General features: G+C 53.0%; 1 long non-coding RNA gene across 1 annotated transcript; it reads right to left on the minus strand.

The window, feature by feature from the left end:
- Positions 1-11,063: 11,063 nt before the first annotated feature.
- Positions 11,064-16,513, minus strand: LOC135419306 (uncharacterized). Its single transcript, XR_010432920.1, has 2 exons — positions 16,026-16,513; positions 11,064-11,183 (listed from the first exon to the last, which is right to left on the minus strand). It is a non-coding gene; the product is annotated as an uncharacterized LOC135419306 (long non-coding RNA).
- Positions 16,514-16,896: the final 383 nt, after the last annotated feature.

Genomic DNA, 16,896 nt, shown 5'->3' on the forward strand with positions numbered 1-16,896 from the left:
GGACACTCCTCAGCTGTGACAGCCTTTAGTGGTGGCAGGACCCACAGGAATTCCCACGTGGGGGTTCCATTTTCCACTGCACCCCATTTTCCCCAAAGCCATTTCTGTCTTCATGAGGAACAAGGGAGCAGTATCCATGCAGGCACTGTGGTTAACATGACTTTAACCTTAACCTTGGCCACCCCTGCCTTGGGCACAGGAACACGATATTCAGCACAAATGTGACGTTCAGCAGAAGGACCCGTGCGGGATTATTTTCCTGCAATTCCTTTTCAGCGAGTATGTAACTCTGCCTCCTGGAAGCCACTAGCTGATTTTAACAAAAGGTCACCAAAACCACATAAACCAAAGGCAAATAAACACATTCTTGGGCCATGGCTGCCAGCCTGACACGGGGCTAAAGGCCTGGCTGGGGTGGCTGCTCCCTCATGCCCGTGAGGCTGATTGCTTGCTGAGCCCTGAAGTTGTAATTAAAATGCAGTCTGAGAGGATAATTGGGGGGATTAGAAGCCAAATGAAGGTTTCGTGGATGTCAAGAAACATCTCATTGGAAAAAGGTGAAAAATGCAACTCGTGGGCCAGCTCAAACGCTGAAGATCTTCTGTTGATTTTTTTTGGCTGCACAGACTATTTTTGGCAGGATCGAGTTCACCGTCTTTCAAAACTGTTCTGGGGAAGATTATATTGCAAGAGGATACACAAAGTCTCTCCGTGGCAAGCTGCTAGCAATAGCTGTGAACTCACAGCGCTCATATGGAAGAGTTTTGCTTGGATAGGCACTGGGATGCATCACTGCGTGTGCTCCCAGCCTGATTGTATCAGCACTTACCACCGCCGGGTCCCAGGAGGGATGGAAGAGCTGGGACTCATTTCTGGATGAAAAACAAACCTGTAAAAGCAAATAGCTGACAATTAATGGCACTGGTGGGAATTTGATACATGAGGACCTCATGGAAGACACACGATATAGGAATGTTTACGCGGGTGCTGGGAGGCAGGAGACAGGGCTTTGGGAATGGCTGCTCCGTGTCCAGACTCGCTCACACACATTGCTGAGATTCAGGGGGGGCTTTTCCCACCTCCTCTTCAGGATTGTAAGTGACTGTGCAGCATTCCCTGGAGAGGAGAGCCGGCCCCTTCACGTAGACACAGGAATGAAGTCCTTCAGCCTCTTCCAATCAGTCTTCCAACATTTTTGCCTTCAAACAGCTTCTCTCCTTTACGAGTACCAGGTGACCTCAGTGCTTGGATGGCTTCCAACACAACTGCACCTTGGTTCCATGGCCCAGGAGCCTTCAGCTCATTGCTTGCACAAGGACCTCTGACCACAAGGCTTCTCCACAGAAATGCTCAGAGCTTTGGCTTTACCTGTGGACAGGAGTTAGAAATGGCCAAAGGGGATTTTGGATTTAGGAAAATATGTCACAGCTGAGCCTGTGAAAGCACCTAAGCTATTTAGTATCGATTTACTCCTTTATTGTTTAGTATCATTTAGTATTCCCCCTTATTTGGTATTTATTTACCCCTTTCCATGGGCAACGATATGTCCCCACACCTCTGAGTAGGGATAAACCCCTCCATTTGCTCTGTTTTACCTCCTGCCATTTCCTGAAGGGTTTCCCACTTCTGTCTTTCATGGAGCAAGGTGCCCCAGGGTTTCCAGTTCTCCTCTCTCATCTGGGTGGAACAGACTGGGGGGGCTTGCTGCTTGTTTTCTCCTACATCTCTAAATTTGCCATCCCTTTTCCCACAGCCCAAGGAGAAGAATGACTCATAGAAAGACGGCTTCCCTCAGATCAGCAATGACCTGTGGAGTCTTCCAGGGGAGGGAAGAGCTGAAACTTCAAACTTTAAAATGTACAGACCTTCCCACAAACTCTTTTTATCCTGTCTCGTCACCCATAAATAGGAGGCACTGGGAAGTCTGGTGTCCTCCTGTTTCTTGAATAGCACTGAGGCAAAGATAAAAACCTTCAGACTCCCAACCTGCTTCTCTTTGCATCAGACTTCTATTTTTCCTTTATTTAATTCCTAATTGTGCACACAGGTCCACAAAGCTGCCCTGGGGAAGGAAGGGCCGGCTGCTCCATCGCTGCAGAGTTGGCTGGGATATACAGAGAGGAAAAGTCACACAGCAGCAGAGGGAAATACTGTGTACAAGTTCCAGGAAATGCAGCATTTAATGGAAAAAACATCCTGGGAACATGAAGCTGGCGGGAGCTGCTGTGGCATTAAGCACAGGAGGCTGGAGGAGAGCAGAGCCTCGGAATATGGTTTCAGCGTGTGGTTGGGAAGGCACATGCCATTCCCCTGTTCCCTTATAAGGGGAGTGTGCATGCCACAATATTGCTAAATACAAACTAAATTTTGTTTGGGGGCTGGCTGTCCCACCTCTTCCCTCCCCAGGACACCCAGGGGATGCTGGGCTGGCGTGTGTGTCATCGGAAGCGTTTTCCTTGCCAGTGGATGCCAGGATTTGGGGCCATGGATTGCACAACAAGGCTTGTAATGCTGTTACATTTTGTTCTGCACTCGATCAGAGCTTGATGCTCAGGTGAGAATTGGTATCAGGACAGAAAATTAGAAACAAAACCTTTTTCAATGACAAAATTGAGTGAAAATTGGAAAGATAACAACTGGAGGGAGCAGAGAGGGCAAGCAGACACCTCAACCTGCCCCTGGGTCTCCTGCTTGGTCTTTTATTGGCTTTTCAGTGCGAATGATGCTTCGAAATTTGTCTCCAGGGGATTTCTTACATCTCTGCTGGAACAACAGACCTTGCACTGTGTAGTTCAGCGCTCCAGTGACTCCAAACACGGCAGTGGCTCCAAACACAGCACCCATCCTCAGGGAGCTCAGTCAGTGCTGTCCCCTTTTCCCTTGGGAAGCCAATGGAGCAGCAGCTCTAAACTGATGTGGTTGTGTTTTACAGGTCACTTATGTGTTTCCCTGTGCTCTGGCAGTTGGAGCTGGTTTATGGTTTTACCAGGGTTTTTTGGAGCCCACACACGATATGGGAATGGAGATAATTAGTTGTAGGAGTCACTGTATCCCATCCTTTTTTCACCAAAGCACATTTGGAGCGTTTGCCCAGGAAGTGGAAAATATTTGTGACTTTCTTTCTGAGAAAGTATTAAAATCCCCATTTTCACTGAGAAAAATGAGAACCAGAAATCCCTCACCCTCTACAGGAGAGATGTGAAACCCCTGGATCCATCAAAGCCGGAAGCAGGAAAGAGCAGGACTCTCGCACTCCTCTCAGGGATTGTTCTGGGATGCAGTAAGCCTGAACTTCTTCAGGCTGCAGAGATCTAACTCTTGTCTCCCATTTTCTGTCCAAATGGCATTACAACTCCTGGAATGTCACCAGCACCAGCCAGCAACGGGGCTGGGAAGGAGCAAACCTGGGTACCTGTCTCTTCCCAGCACTGGCCAATACTGTTACACCCTGAGCTCACCTGGACACTTTTATTGGAGATAAATATATTTTACTTCTAAAAAAAACCAGATTCCTGTGGCTGATATATTCTCATATAGATAAAAATAGATGGATTTTAATCATGCTTACATTGCAGATCCCACAAGCCAACTATTTTAATAGATTCAGAGTCCTTTTCTCTGGGCTTGGAATGGGCTCAACACCAATAAACCAAAAGACTTAGCAGGATGTTTTGCCTCATTAAAATGCTTTGTGCTTTTGACTCTGCTCTGTTCTGTCAGGGCTGCTGTGTTTTCATAGATCCTCATCTTGAAATTGAGGTTAGGGTCAGGAAAAAGGCTGTGGAAAGGCAACCTGGCTTCCTCCCATCCAACCATTCCTGGATCCTTTCATAGGCCCAGCCGGACTATTTGTTCTCCAGCAGCTCCCACCACGTGAAGCTGTGTATACCCGAAATCCAATGAAAACTCCTTCTTTCAAAAAATCCTAAACATTTTTAAATGCTTTCCATAAACTATCCAGTATTCCCACGTGGATTTCAGGGCTGGGAAACCCTTCGAAGCCCCAGAGCCAGCAAGGAGGGATCCTGTCAGCAGGAACTTGCATGGGCCAGATCTCACCCCGGCTTGGACAACAGCTGTAGGATCCTCACACGCTTTCACCAGCTGATTAAAACTTTGCCATTGTTGTGGCGAAAATCCTGGGGAATTTTCTTGCTTTGTGATCACTGTGCTCAGCCATTTCTCTTTCATGAGCAAAATAAGCTGCATTTCCTTGGCTTTTCCCTGTAAAGCGGAAACCTGACCTTGAACTGCTTCCACGGGTCTTATTTCAGCATTTTCTTGAGCTGTGGGTGACAGGGCTGGACACTGATGGGTCACAGCAATTAATTCCATCTCTTGTTTCCTGCTGGAGGCATCTCCACGTGGGGCAGGGTGAGGGTTAGGTCAGGTGGAAAGGAGCTTTGTGCTGCTTAACATCTCTTGAACAGCACAAACAGCAAAAGGCAGCTCTTGGAATACCATCCACAGGCGTTTTTATGGGGTGAAAGCCATATGGAGAGTTTACAGCCATGCAGTTCAGATTCAAGACCACTTTTAGTTTGGTGATATTAGCATCTCGCTTGTGCTCATAATCCCTCCTGGAGAGGGCAACAGATTCCCTATCCCTCATTTATAAACTTTGTCCAGCACGTGCAATGGGGTTGTCATTAAAAACTCATTACTGTGTGCAGAATGAAGACAGCCAGGGAGAAATGCTCCTTAAGGAATCATGGGGAAAAGCCCTTGGCTGGAAAACATCACAGCCATGCTCCAACATCAGTGACTAAACGCAGTTTTAAAGATGGAATCATAGGGTCATTAAGGTTGGAAAAGCCCTCTAAGGCCATTGAGTTGAACATTCCTCCCAGCACTGCCAACCCACCACTATCCCATGTCCCCAGGTGCCACATCTACATGGCTTTTAAATCCCTCCAGAGATGGGGACTCCACCGCTGCCCTGGACAGCTGTGCCAGGGCTGGACAGCCCTTTTGGGATAGGAATTTTCCCTATATCCGACCTGACCCTCCCCTGGCACAGCCTGAGGCCATTCCCTCTCCTCCTGTCCCTTGTTCCCTGGGAGCAGAGCCCGATCCCCCCCGGCTCCCCCCTCCTGTCAGGGACTTGCAGAGCCAGAAGGTCCCCCCTGAGCCTCCTTTTCTCCAGGCTGAGCCCCCCCAGCTCCCTCAGCCGCTCCTGCTGCTCCAAGCCCCTTCCCAGCTCCATTCTTTTCCCTGGACACGCTCCAGCCCCCGGGAAGTGCAGAGCCCGTTCCCGGCCCGGCCGCCAGGTGTCGCTGTGCGCGCGGGAGAGGGGCGGCGGAGGCGCCTCGTCCTGGGGAAGGGAAGGATCGGGATCACCTGGCAGAGCCTGAAGGGGCTCCAGGAGAGCTGGAGAGGGGCTTTGGACAAGCGCCTGCAGGGACAGGACAAGGGAGAATGGCTTCCCACTGCCAGAGGGCAGAGTTAGATAGGATATTGGGAAGAAATTGTTCCCTGGGAGGGTGGGGAGGCCCTGGCACAGGTTGCCCAGAGAAGCTGTGGCTGCCTCATGCCTGGAAGTGTCCAAGGCCAGGCTGGACGGGGCGTGGAGTAACCTGGGCTAGTGGAAGGTGTCTCTGCCCATGCAGGGAATTGGAACAAGATGATCTTTCAGGTCCCTTCCAAGCCAAACCATCCTGTAACTCTGATTCTCTGATTTCATCTCTTGGGAAATTGCTCCCGTGGGCACCCAGCCCCAGAGCAGCTCTTGCATGTGGTCAGCCAGCCCTGGCACTCATGGCATGGAGCAGAGACCGTGGCACCATCATTCCACATCTTGTAGTTAACACTGGGAATCCCACAAGAGAACAAACATTGCTGCAGATCCAGATTCCTCCCAGGAGATATGAGAGGCAGAGGTGCCAGATCATTGCAGGGGTTTAATCCGGCTGGGATTTGGATGCCTGTGGCTGCCCGGAGAACCTCAGTTGGTACCACAGGGATACATGAGCCAGGCTTGCATCACCCAGGCTAGAGTGGGAGCTCCAGGCTCCCGATGCCATGTCCTGCCTCTGCAGAAGGAAGGGATGCTTTTCCAGGGTGTCACAGACATGAAGCACACAAATTGCCTCACAATCTGCGTGCTGAAACCTGCTCATAAAGAACTGCCCACGGAGTGACTTTAAATACCTAGCACACCGATATCAACAAATCCCTCCAGGATCAGAGGATCCAGCATCCCTGCCTGCAGGTGTGCATCTCACCCTCACTCAGGGAGCTCCGTTCTCATGCTGGAGCCAGCCCTGGCCTGTCCTTGCTCAGCCCCTCCAAGGATTTGATCCTATAAACTACAAGTTTATATCCCACACTGCTGTTTGCCAGCTCCACACTGGGTCCTGCTCACAGGATACAGCCGTGTGCCATCCTGCCAGCAGCTCATCTGGAGCAGGCTGCAGCCAACAGAGATGTTTTGCTTCCAGCCCTTCTCAAGCTGTCCTGGAGCCCAGGACCCCAACAGGGATGTTTTCTTTCAGCCCCTGTCAAGCAGTCCTGGAGCCCAGGACCAGCTTTTCCCAACGTTCCCGAGCAGCATGCAGAGCCGTGGAGCCCCAGCTGGTGCCAGGAGTCATGGTTTAAATAACACACAATAAATATTGGAACAGCCTGAGCTACAGAGAACTCCTCAGACACCAGTTTCTAAGGATGATCTAATACATTTCTTGGACTCACTTGTCCTTCTCATTACTCTTCTGCATTTTTTCCCCTCCTATTTTTCTTCCCTCCCAATGAAATGTTTTGATTTTCTTCTTTTATTTTTTTTTGCTGCTTGGGTCTCAGAAATATGCAGCCATGGCAGCAGGCTGGAGGAGCGAATTCCCCTGGTCCGCCTGCGTGTCCTTGGGGTCTGGTGGGGAGCGAGGGGCTGAATTCCAGCCATTCCCTCTCTCCGGGAGCAGTGTTTAGTAAACACACCCCAGCACATACAGGCTAACCCTGCCCGGCTCTGCCAACTCGGGAAGGGCTTTTCTGCGGGCTTAGCACGTCTCCCCTCATCCCCCGGACCGAGCGGCACCTCTCCCCGGCACCCTTCTGGGCTGGCATTTTTTGGGAGCAGCATCGGGGAGGAATGCAAGCCCCTGGCGTCGGGACAGGAACTGACATTCCGGGCCCTGAGCTGAAGAATGTGGACATAGTGTCCGCTCCAAACTCCAGCGCTGGAGTTCATTCACCCTGGAGGAGGGGGACGCCGGGATCCGAGCGGGACTCGGCCCTCCGGTGGCAAGGCTGCGGAAACCTGGGGGCTGCTGTGCTCCCCCATCACATCCAAGGATCTCCCCACGTAAGGCTGTGGCATCTGGGGACTCGCTTGTCCTTGTTTTGGTGGCTCCGTGGCCTCTGCCCCTCAATCTGCAGCGACGTCAGCATGTTCTTGGAAAAACTGGGAGAACATAAGGCTGCTGCTGGGTGAGGAGTTGGATTCAGGGCAGCGGGCAGCTCTAAATCCGGGGAAGGCAAACCCATCCTTGGAGTGCAGCAGGGAAGTGGGACCAGCAGTTAGGGACCCAGCACCCAGTTAGGGACCCACTTTGGTGAGTGTCAGAGACCCAGAAAAGGCAGTGCAGGCTGAAGGAATTGAGCAAAGCCAACCTGCTTCAGTGTCTGTAACGTGGCAAGAACCAGGATTGAGTGTGAATTTGAGCCCCAGGCCCATCACTGGTTTTCAGCTCATCTTTCCAAGGCAAACACTGGTGCTCTAATTCCCCCTGCCCCTCCGACACACCCAGCCAGGGCTATTTATACGCTTTATAATGTTACACACTGCTTGGATTACCACAGGGCATCCAGGCTGTTTGAAGCAGGGGCTCAGGAACCAGAATAGTTTTGCATTAATACAGTTCTCACCAGTTCCTAGGTTTGAAATTGGATACGGTGGAGTTACTCACCATTTACTCCGACTGGATTGTATGGGGCTTTGTGGATTAAAGTAGCAAAACTTCAGCAATAACAGTGATCCAACACAGTTTGGGCAGAAAGATCCCCACTGATTCACCACCCTGTTACATCAGCATTTCAACACCGGGAAATGCTGCTCATTCCACAGGTTTTGGAGGATGGTAAAACCCCCAGATATCAGGGAAGCTGAGAAAGTTGGGGAGTTTTGAAAGCATTTGTGGAATCTTTGCACAGTGTCTGAACGCAAGAGGAGACTTCTCCCCAACCCCTGGGAAACTGTGCTTCAAGAGCAAAATAAAATGAAATAAAGTATCCCAAAATCCACGTTGGTTCTGCTCCTGGGGAGGGGATGAGTGCGGTGGGACCCTCCTGCCCTGCTGTGCCAGGAATGGGGCTCAGCAGCAAAGCCGTGGTGAGGGACCGCGGGCTGACCCGGCAGCATTCCCGGGTGGCTCAGCAGCGCAGGCTCCCACACCTCCCTACCTGCCCCAGCATCTGGAAAGGCTCCAGGGGTTGCACAAAAGCAAAGCAGAACCTGCAGGAAGAGGCAGCACCTGCCTCGGCACGTCGGGGCCAGCCAGCACTTTCCAGTCATGCTCTGAAAGTCAAGGCTGAGGAGCATCCAGGGTGACCCAGCAGAGTCTTGTCTGCAGGAGGGAATCACAGAATTCCAGAGTGGTCTGGGTTGGAAGGGACTTTAGAGCTCACCTCATTCCAACCCCCTGCCATGGGCAGAGACACCTTCCACTAGATCAGGTTTCTTCAAGACCCATCTAGTACAGCCTTGGACACTTCCAGGTTGCCACAGCTTCTCTGGGCAACCTGTGTCAGGGCCTCACCACCTTCACAGGGAGGAATTGCTTCCCAATAACCCATCTAACCCTGGTGCCCCTTTAGGCACTGGAAGGCTACACAGTAAAGTGACTCTGAAACCCTGTCTTCTCCAGGCTGCTTTATGGTGGTGGAGCTCACCCTAGCATGCTCCTGCTTTGTCATCCCAGGATTTTGTTCCCTGGTCCACGAGCAAGATGTGACAGCTGGGGAGATGCAGTTGTGCTTTGGTTGTGCAACACTCAGCTCTGTGTGTGTGTGTGGAGGCAGCAAGTGGGATCCACAGCACAACAGGAGCCTGTGTGCTCAGGATTCCATCCTCAAGTATTTGTGCCGTGGATCCCTAGTTCTACCCCCAAGGATCCCCAGTGCTGAAGCCAGGACAGGTTGTGGAGCTGGAGATGCTCCAGCTTTGGAGTTGTTTTCAGTGCTCTCCCACCTGCCACCAACCTCCTAGGGCACTGGGAGTGGAGATGGACCATGGACTGGAGGTGGCCTTTGGATCACAGCAGTGGGGATGGTGTTTGGTGGAGCATGAAGAGCATGTGGTTTGGGAAGGTTGGGACTGGTTCTCCTGCCTGGAAGCAAGAGGAAAGTGGTGTGATGTGGTGTCTGTCTTGCCTTCTCCAAGCTTTCTCCAAGCTCAGCCTCCCAGGCCAGCCCGTGGTGCCACAGTCCTGAGGGAACCATCCATTCCCCCTCCCTCCTGTTCCTCTGCCCACAAAGCCACCAGCTGCCTCCTGAGCTTGGCTGCAGCCATGGCACACCTGTCCCTCTTTTCCATGGGTTCTCCCTTCTGGACCTTGCAAAGCCAGAGTGGACTTTCCTGCATTGTCTGCCCAGCTTCCCTCACACTCTCCTGGATGCAGCTCCCTGGCAGGGCAGGGAATCACTGTGGGCTCGGAGCTCTCCTGGCAGCGCTGCCAGCAAATGCCTGGCATAGAAGAGGAGGACAGCAGGGATTCGGCCCTGCAAGCAGCCATAAACAAGAAAGCAGAGTGCAAAAAAATTCCTGGGATTTGCAATCCAGTCATCCTGACTTGCCGGTGAGCCCTGCAGTGGTGTGCTGAGCGGTTCTGATCCATGGGCATTCCCAAACCAGGAGGGCTCCACACACTGCTCAGCCTCGCAGCCAGCTGAACGTGGGGAAGAAAAGCAACACTGCTGGCTGAGCAGCCATGAAGCCAAGGAAGGTGGGGAGAAAAATGGATGGAAATGGAGCAAGGATCAAAATATTCGGGCTTTTGGGCAGGAGCAAGATGGGTTTGGGCTGCAGGGATGGAGCCTCCGGGGTGCTGGAGACACATTTAACTCTACAGGGACACAGCCCAAAATATCCACAATGGGATAACATCTCCATGGTGCCTCTATTCCAGGATGGAGCCACTCCTGGTCTGGGCATGGGACAGCAGCTCAGGAATAGCCCTGGCTGTCCAGGGCAGCCCTGGTGTGCTCAGAGACAACCATGAGCATCTTCCCTGCCTATGTACATCCAACATTCCTCAGGGAGGGCCGGAGAAAGGGACCTGCCTGCCAGTTTTCCGTCTGATTTCATTTTCTTAGAATTTCCTCCTTTGGTTCCATTTATTTTCCTTTTTTTTTTCCCTCTAATTTCACTTTTTTTTTTTTTTTTTTTTTTGGACAGCTGGAAAAAATAATATGTTTTGGTTGCCTTGGAAACACACTCCCAAACTTTTGGTGGATCCAAGACATGCCTGGAGTTCCAGGACGGCCAGTCAGGGTGGTGGGGGCTTGCCCTCCCTTCCCGAAAGTGGCAGGAGCTGCTCTCCAGTGGCTCTGGACACACGTGGCCCTGACCTACCCTCTGTCCCGACCCCTGTTTACTCGGCAAATACAACATTGCTTACGAATTCCTGGGACATGCCATGGGATCGCGAGGCTGGATAGTGTTACTTCATGCTGGACTCTGTGCAAGGGGGGAAAAAAATAAAAGGATCGCACTTTAAGGCTGTAAAATGCGGGTGGGAATATTTTCCAGCCTGTGTCATTTTCCATCGAGGCCAAAATTCACAAACTGCCTCTTGCTGTTTGTGTTTTTCTCCCTGAAACTTGGAATTTTTTATTCTCCACCTTTCTTGAATGAAGAATTAGGAAATTCAAGGAAAGTGATTCTCTCTCCCTCCCCCTCTCGCCCAGTGAAAAATTTCAAGGAAACCTGGAACACATAAAATTTCAAGCCTCAGGAGTTAAAACTTTCTCTTGGCCTGAAGCCAATTGTTTTCCCCAAATTTCAGTAATTCTGTGATTTTCCTAAGCATGAGGAAGTGGGAAAGAGGGAAATGGGCCCTTCTCTTCCATTGACCAGCACACATTCTTGTTTATTCAGGAGAGTTTTAGCTCCAAAGAGGAGAGGAAAGGAAAATCACGATGGAAAGTTTCCCCTGCAGTGGGCAAAAAGGCCAAACATCCAAGTTTTCCTGGAAGGAAGAAGACAGGTTTTTTTAATTAAAGAACAACAACAACCAAAAAAAAAAAAAAAAAGGAAAAATAAAAAACTAAAGAACCCAAGGCACTTCTGTGTGGGAAAAATGGGAAAATACTTAAAACTGAAGTTTCCCTTGAAATGTCCTGAGCAGTGTTAGTGTGCACTGACTCAGTGGTGGGAGAGAGAGACCTGGGGAATGAAGTTGGGTGGGTTGTAAAGGCTTTCCCTGCCCAGAGCAATGGCTCTGGCCGTCTCCAGCCCCTGTGGCTGGATGTCATTTCCCTGTCCAGCTGAGGAAGTGCCGAGAGCCTCATGTCCTTTCCAAGCCCCTTTGCTTCCAAATGAGCTTCTAATGACCACAGTTTTTCTCCATCCAGATTATTAATCCCTGGCTCCCTCCAGGTACTTGGCCAGAGCATGTTGCAGCACCCTGTGGTAGGATGTGGCTCATTGCCCTGGGGATTTGCCCTTTGCTCTGTGCCAGATCCAGCCCCATGTGCCAGGACCTGCCACAAACCTCTCAAATTTTCCTGCTGCAGCAAAACGCAGCTAGCAACTAAAAAAAAACCAAAACAAAACACAAAAAACCCTGCTCTAGTGGTATGCTCAATCCCTTCCCTTCCCCCTTCTTATCCTGGTGCCTTCCCAGCACTGAGAGACCCCTCTGCAGAAGCCCAGCACTGTTTTTTCCATGGAGAAACAGCACAAGGATGAATTCATCAGCTGCTCATTGACCATCCTCCACATCCCAGTTGACACTGGCCTCCTCTTCCTCACCTATGGACTCACCATGTCTCCTTGGCTGCTGGAGCATCTGAAGCATCCCAAAAATTTTGCTGAGATGACACAACCTGGGGCTGAAAGTGGAGCTACCCCCTCAGGCATCTCCTCCTGCAACAGGCAGGGATGCAGCTGAACGTGGGGGACATTCCCCAAAAACAAATCACCCCCACACAGCAGCAAACCCTCCCAGTCGAGAGCCCCGATCCATTCCAAGCCACCGGCTCTGACCTTCTGGAGACCTGCAGGCACTGAACCCTGGGCTGGAGAGGGGCTTTCAGCCACATCCCTGCTCTGCCTGGGCCCTGCCCACCATGTGCCAGCCCAAGGGCCCTGGCACCTGGTCTGGGGAAGGCTTTCAGGGCAAGGGTGAGGGGGCAGGAAAGGGGAGGAAGTGCCAGGGGACACGTGGAGCGAACCAGGGAACACCAGCTGCCTGCCAGGGCTGGGTGGTCCAGTTGTTCTCCTGCCTCCCTCAGCTCCCAGCTGCCTTCATTGTCTCTGGACACACACCTTCCAAGCCCTGGGTATGCAAAGTGAGGAACACAGGCAGCATCCCGTGCCCCTGCCTCAGCTGCCTCTGTTTGCTGCACCCCCAGTGCCTCAAACTACTCCAGCATCCCCTGCATCTCCAGCATCCTCAGTACCTTCTACATCCCCAGCCACCTCAAGCATCCCCAGCACCTCAAGGATCTCCAGCATCCTTGAGCATCCCCAACCTCCTCAAGCACCTCCAGCCTCTTGGATCATCCCCAGAACCTCCAGCACCCCCAGCTCCTCCAGCACCACCAGCATCTCAAGCATTTCCAGCAGCAGTGCCTCCAGCATCCTCAGCCTCCCCCAGGATCCCTGTCCCCCTTGAGCATCTCCAGCACCTCCTCCAGCATCCCCCACCTCCTTGAGCACCCCCAGCACTTTCAGCATCGCCACCCTCCCCCAGCATCCCTGGCCCCACCTTGAGAATCCCCAGTGCCTCAAGAATCCACAGCCACCTCCAGCATCCCCAGTGCCTCCCTCCTGCAGCATCCCTGGCCACCTTGAGCATCCCCAACTTCTCAGCCAGGGGAGGCTACAGGCCAGATCCTGCCCACCACTGCCAGCCCAGGGCTGCTCCACCACCAGGCTCAGCCCCAGATTCCCCCCGTTTCCAGCCACAAGGAGCAGAGAGAGCAGCAGCAGGAGCACAGCCGGGGAGAGGGTGTGAGCAGAGACAGCCAGAGCTCATCCGCCTGGGCTTTCAAGGTCACAGAGGTGGTGGGAAGGAAAGAAAAGAGACTGAGGAAAAAAAAAGTTGACTCAGAAACCGCAGGGAATTTTTTGCCTTTTTAGAATACTGGGAAGAGAAAAAATAGCCACAGTTATTCAAAGCATCCAGGATAATAACAGCCTGTTTACTGTTTGCATGCAAAGATGGCAGGCAGGGAGCACAGTGCAGGGAAGAGGAATGAGGAATTCGCCGCGCTCGCACCACGGGTCCGACCGCTTGTGCTGAGCCCAGCAAAGCCTGGGCAGTGATCCTGGCTGGGAGGGCAGGAGCTGGGCAGCCCTGGGCCACAACACCTGGATGGTCCTCACCCCCTCTTCATGAAGGGCTTCAGGAGGACCTGGGGCTGGGGAGGACGGGGATGGAGCTCCCAAGCTGGATGATGCCCCATAGCTGGGTGGATGGAACATCCAGGAGGGTGTCCCAGCCACCTCCTAAATAACAGAACAATCCCCATCCCTTGGTCCCATCCCTGCCACACAGGCAGCTTGGATGCTTGGCGGGCATCTCTGGCCACCCCTTCTTAGGGACATGGGAAGCCAGGAGGACAGGGATGCAAGGATTGAGGACACAGGGTTGCAGAGATGAAGGACACATGGATGCAGGGTCATGGGAGTGCAAAGATCAAGACACACTGATGCTCTGCAGGGAGGGGACACCTTGGAGTGGCTCATTCTGCAACGGGATGCAAACAAGGACCAGTGCAAGGAATTCAGGAAGGGAGCGTTGACCCCCTGACAGAAGAAAGCCTGGCAGGGGGAGAACCTCCCAAAAAGCTCTGGGCACAGAGAGGAGCTGGAGACCTCAGGGACCCCCTGGAATGGGGTGGAATGAGGGAGGGAGGGGGAAGGGAAGGGTTCAGCAGGCCCAGCAGGGACAGCTTCATTCCTGCCAGTCCAACGAGCAAGTCAGGACTTGAGGCAAGAGAAAGCACCCGGTTTGCCCGACTGGTTTGCTGGGAAGCAGCTGCAGGGCTGGCCCACAGCCTTGCCAGACTTCTCCCACGAGGATCGGGACTATTTGGAAGGGGAGTGAAATTCCTTTTCTCCCAAATCCTGGTGGGGATTTTTCAGTTTTAAGAGAGTTTTCCATAGGAATGAGGGTGTGACAAGCTTGTCTTTCCCCATCCAGCCCTAGCATTTGGCAAGTGGGAAAGGAGAGAGGATGCACAAGGAGGGGATGATGAGGAACCAGGGCCAACGAAGGAGCCACCAAGATCCAAGGATGCTCTAAGGACCAAGCTTCAACTTTCTCCAAAGAGAAATGAGGAAATGCAGGAACCAAAGCTGCAGAGATGGTACTGTGGTGTGGCGCTGGGGGACAAGATGTTCCTGGCTGGGAATGGGGCTTGGTGGATGGCTGAGGAGCCCTAAGGAGATCCTTGGCCTTGTCCTGTCCCACTGTGACCATGGAGAGACCAGACCCTGAACAGCACCTGGACCAGCCGAGCCATCTCCCAGCTGCTGCCCCGGGACAGGGCGTCTCTCCCAGGGCCACCAATGTGACGGTGGTGGCACTCGGAGCAGAGCCCACTGGCCCTTTTCCATCTCTCCAGGGCTGTGGATGTGCAGCCCAGAGGAGGAGTCGCATCCAGGTGCCAGCCCAGCCAGCAACTCCTCAGGCAACTCCAGCACCGCCTCTCAGGGCATGGGGAACCCCGGGGACAGAAATGCAAGGACTGAGATACAGGGATGCAGGGGTGCGAGAATGCGGGGATAAAGGGATGTGGAGATCAAGGACCTGGGCACAAGGACACAAGGATACAGGGATACAAGGATGCAAGGATGCAGAGATCAAGGACACGGGGACACAGAGACAGAGGGATACAGAGATGCAGGGACACAGGAATGAAAGGATCGGGTACACAGAGATGCAAGGATCAGGGAGTCAGAGATCACAGACACAGGGATGAGAGCAGGAGGCTTGGCTCCCACGCGCCATTTCAGCCATGCTATGGTGACAGGGACATGTCCTGGATCCTCATGGGATAAAGGACAGTGGGTCCAAGTGATGCCAGTGATGAAACCCAGCGAGAGGGTGTGGGAAGGGCAGAAGGAAATGCCTGTGAGGACGGAGTGATGGAGCAGGTGATAACACACCCCCACAGCAGCCTCCATTTGCCAAGGTGTGCAGCTCCTTTGGGATGTTGCTCTGGCTGAAGAGCATCCCTACCAAAGCATTCGGCTCCTCGGGAAGTGTGGCAGGAGGAGCTGGGACCTCCTGCCCAACCTGCTGGGCTTGGGAATCCTCTCCCCACAGCCCAATTCCTGCATGCACAGAGGGGCTTTGGAGTTTTTTCTGACTCCTGGAGACTGTGAAAGTCCTGGGGATGGGGGTCAGTGGCCAAACAGGGAGCAAATCTCCCAACAGGAGCCCGTTCCCTGAATCCCTGGACGTGGAAAGCTGCCTGCAAACAGCCAGACCTGCAGTCGGGCCGCTCTGCATCCGGATTCGGGTAAATAAAGCGTGGGGTGTGAGAGCTGTGGAATGCCAGGAATGCTGCCGGCCTTCCCGGGCGGCTGCTGCAGCTCCGGGGTGGCAGGAGCTGGGGGAGGCAGGGCAGGTACGGCCCTGGCCGGCGGCTGCCAGGACCCCCGGACATATTCCCAGCCTCGACAGCTCCCTGTGAGTTCCCACCCAGTTCTTCCCATCGCTGGCCCTGTTTCAGGGTCCCGTTCAGCCTTTTGCATGGGGGGAGCTTTTGTTTCCCTGCTTGCAACACCCAGGACAAGCCATGGGTGGAAGGAGGAGCCCGGCTCTGAGCTTCCCACTGTTCCAAGTGTTTCTAACCTGCTCCTCAGGGATGGAGAGCTGTCCCACGGCCATGGGAAGCCCCAAATTCTCATTTTTCAGCCACACTCCTTCCAGATTCCTGAGTGGGAAGGGTAGAGCTGAGGTGGCATTCAGCATCGCTGTCCCACCAAGAACGGAGCCCTAAGGGATCCTGCCCATGGAAGTGCCAGAATCACCACCTCTGCAAGTGTTCAAACACGTGTAGATGTGGCATTTGTGGACATGGGTTAGTGGTGGCCTTGGCAGTGCTGGGTTAATGGTTGGACTTGATGATCTTAAAGTGCTTTTCCAACCTAAACAATTCCATGGTCCCATAATTCCAGGGAGGAGTTGGCAACAAAGCTGGTTTCTGATGCCATTGTTCCACAGAATCCAAGCTAAACCCCATTGCAGAGAGACTTGCACAAGAGCTCCTGGTCCCCAGGGACAGCGGGATAACAAAGATGAGCTGCCAGTCATTGCCAAAGGACGCACAGAGGGAAAGTTCCGGCCTGGCTGGAGATGGCAGAGTCCCCAGGGATGATCCCTGGGAAGCACTAATGACACACCTGTTAAAAATGAAAGTCCAACACGTGGAGAACTGGTCTTCCAGAAGATCCAGGAGCCAGCTGGGGTGGGAAGGGCTTGGAGGTGGCTGACAAAGCCAGGGAAAGCGTGGGGACCACTGGAAGTCCTGGCCTTCAGGGAGATCCATGGTGGAGCATTAGGAGAGCAGGAAGGGGTCTTGTGAGGAAGAGGAGGAGGATCTCATCAGGAGGGAGCTAGGGGATGCAGAAATACCAGGACTGAGGACACAGGGATGCAGGGTCACAGGGATGCAGGAGTCAGGAACACAGGGATGCAGGGATGCAAGGGCAGGAAGGAAACT

This window comes from Pseudopipra pipra, chromosome 10 (genome assembly GCF_036250125.1).
Source record: "Pseudopipra pipra isolate bDixPip1 chromosome 10, bDixPip1.hap1, whole genome shotgun sequence".
NCBI lineage: Eukaryota > Metazoa > Chordata > Aves > Passeriformes > Pipridae > Pseudopipra > Pseudopipra pipra.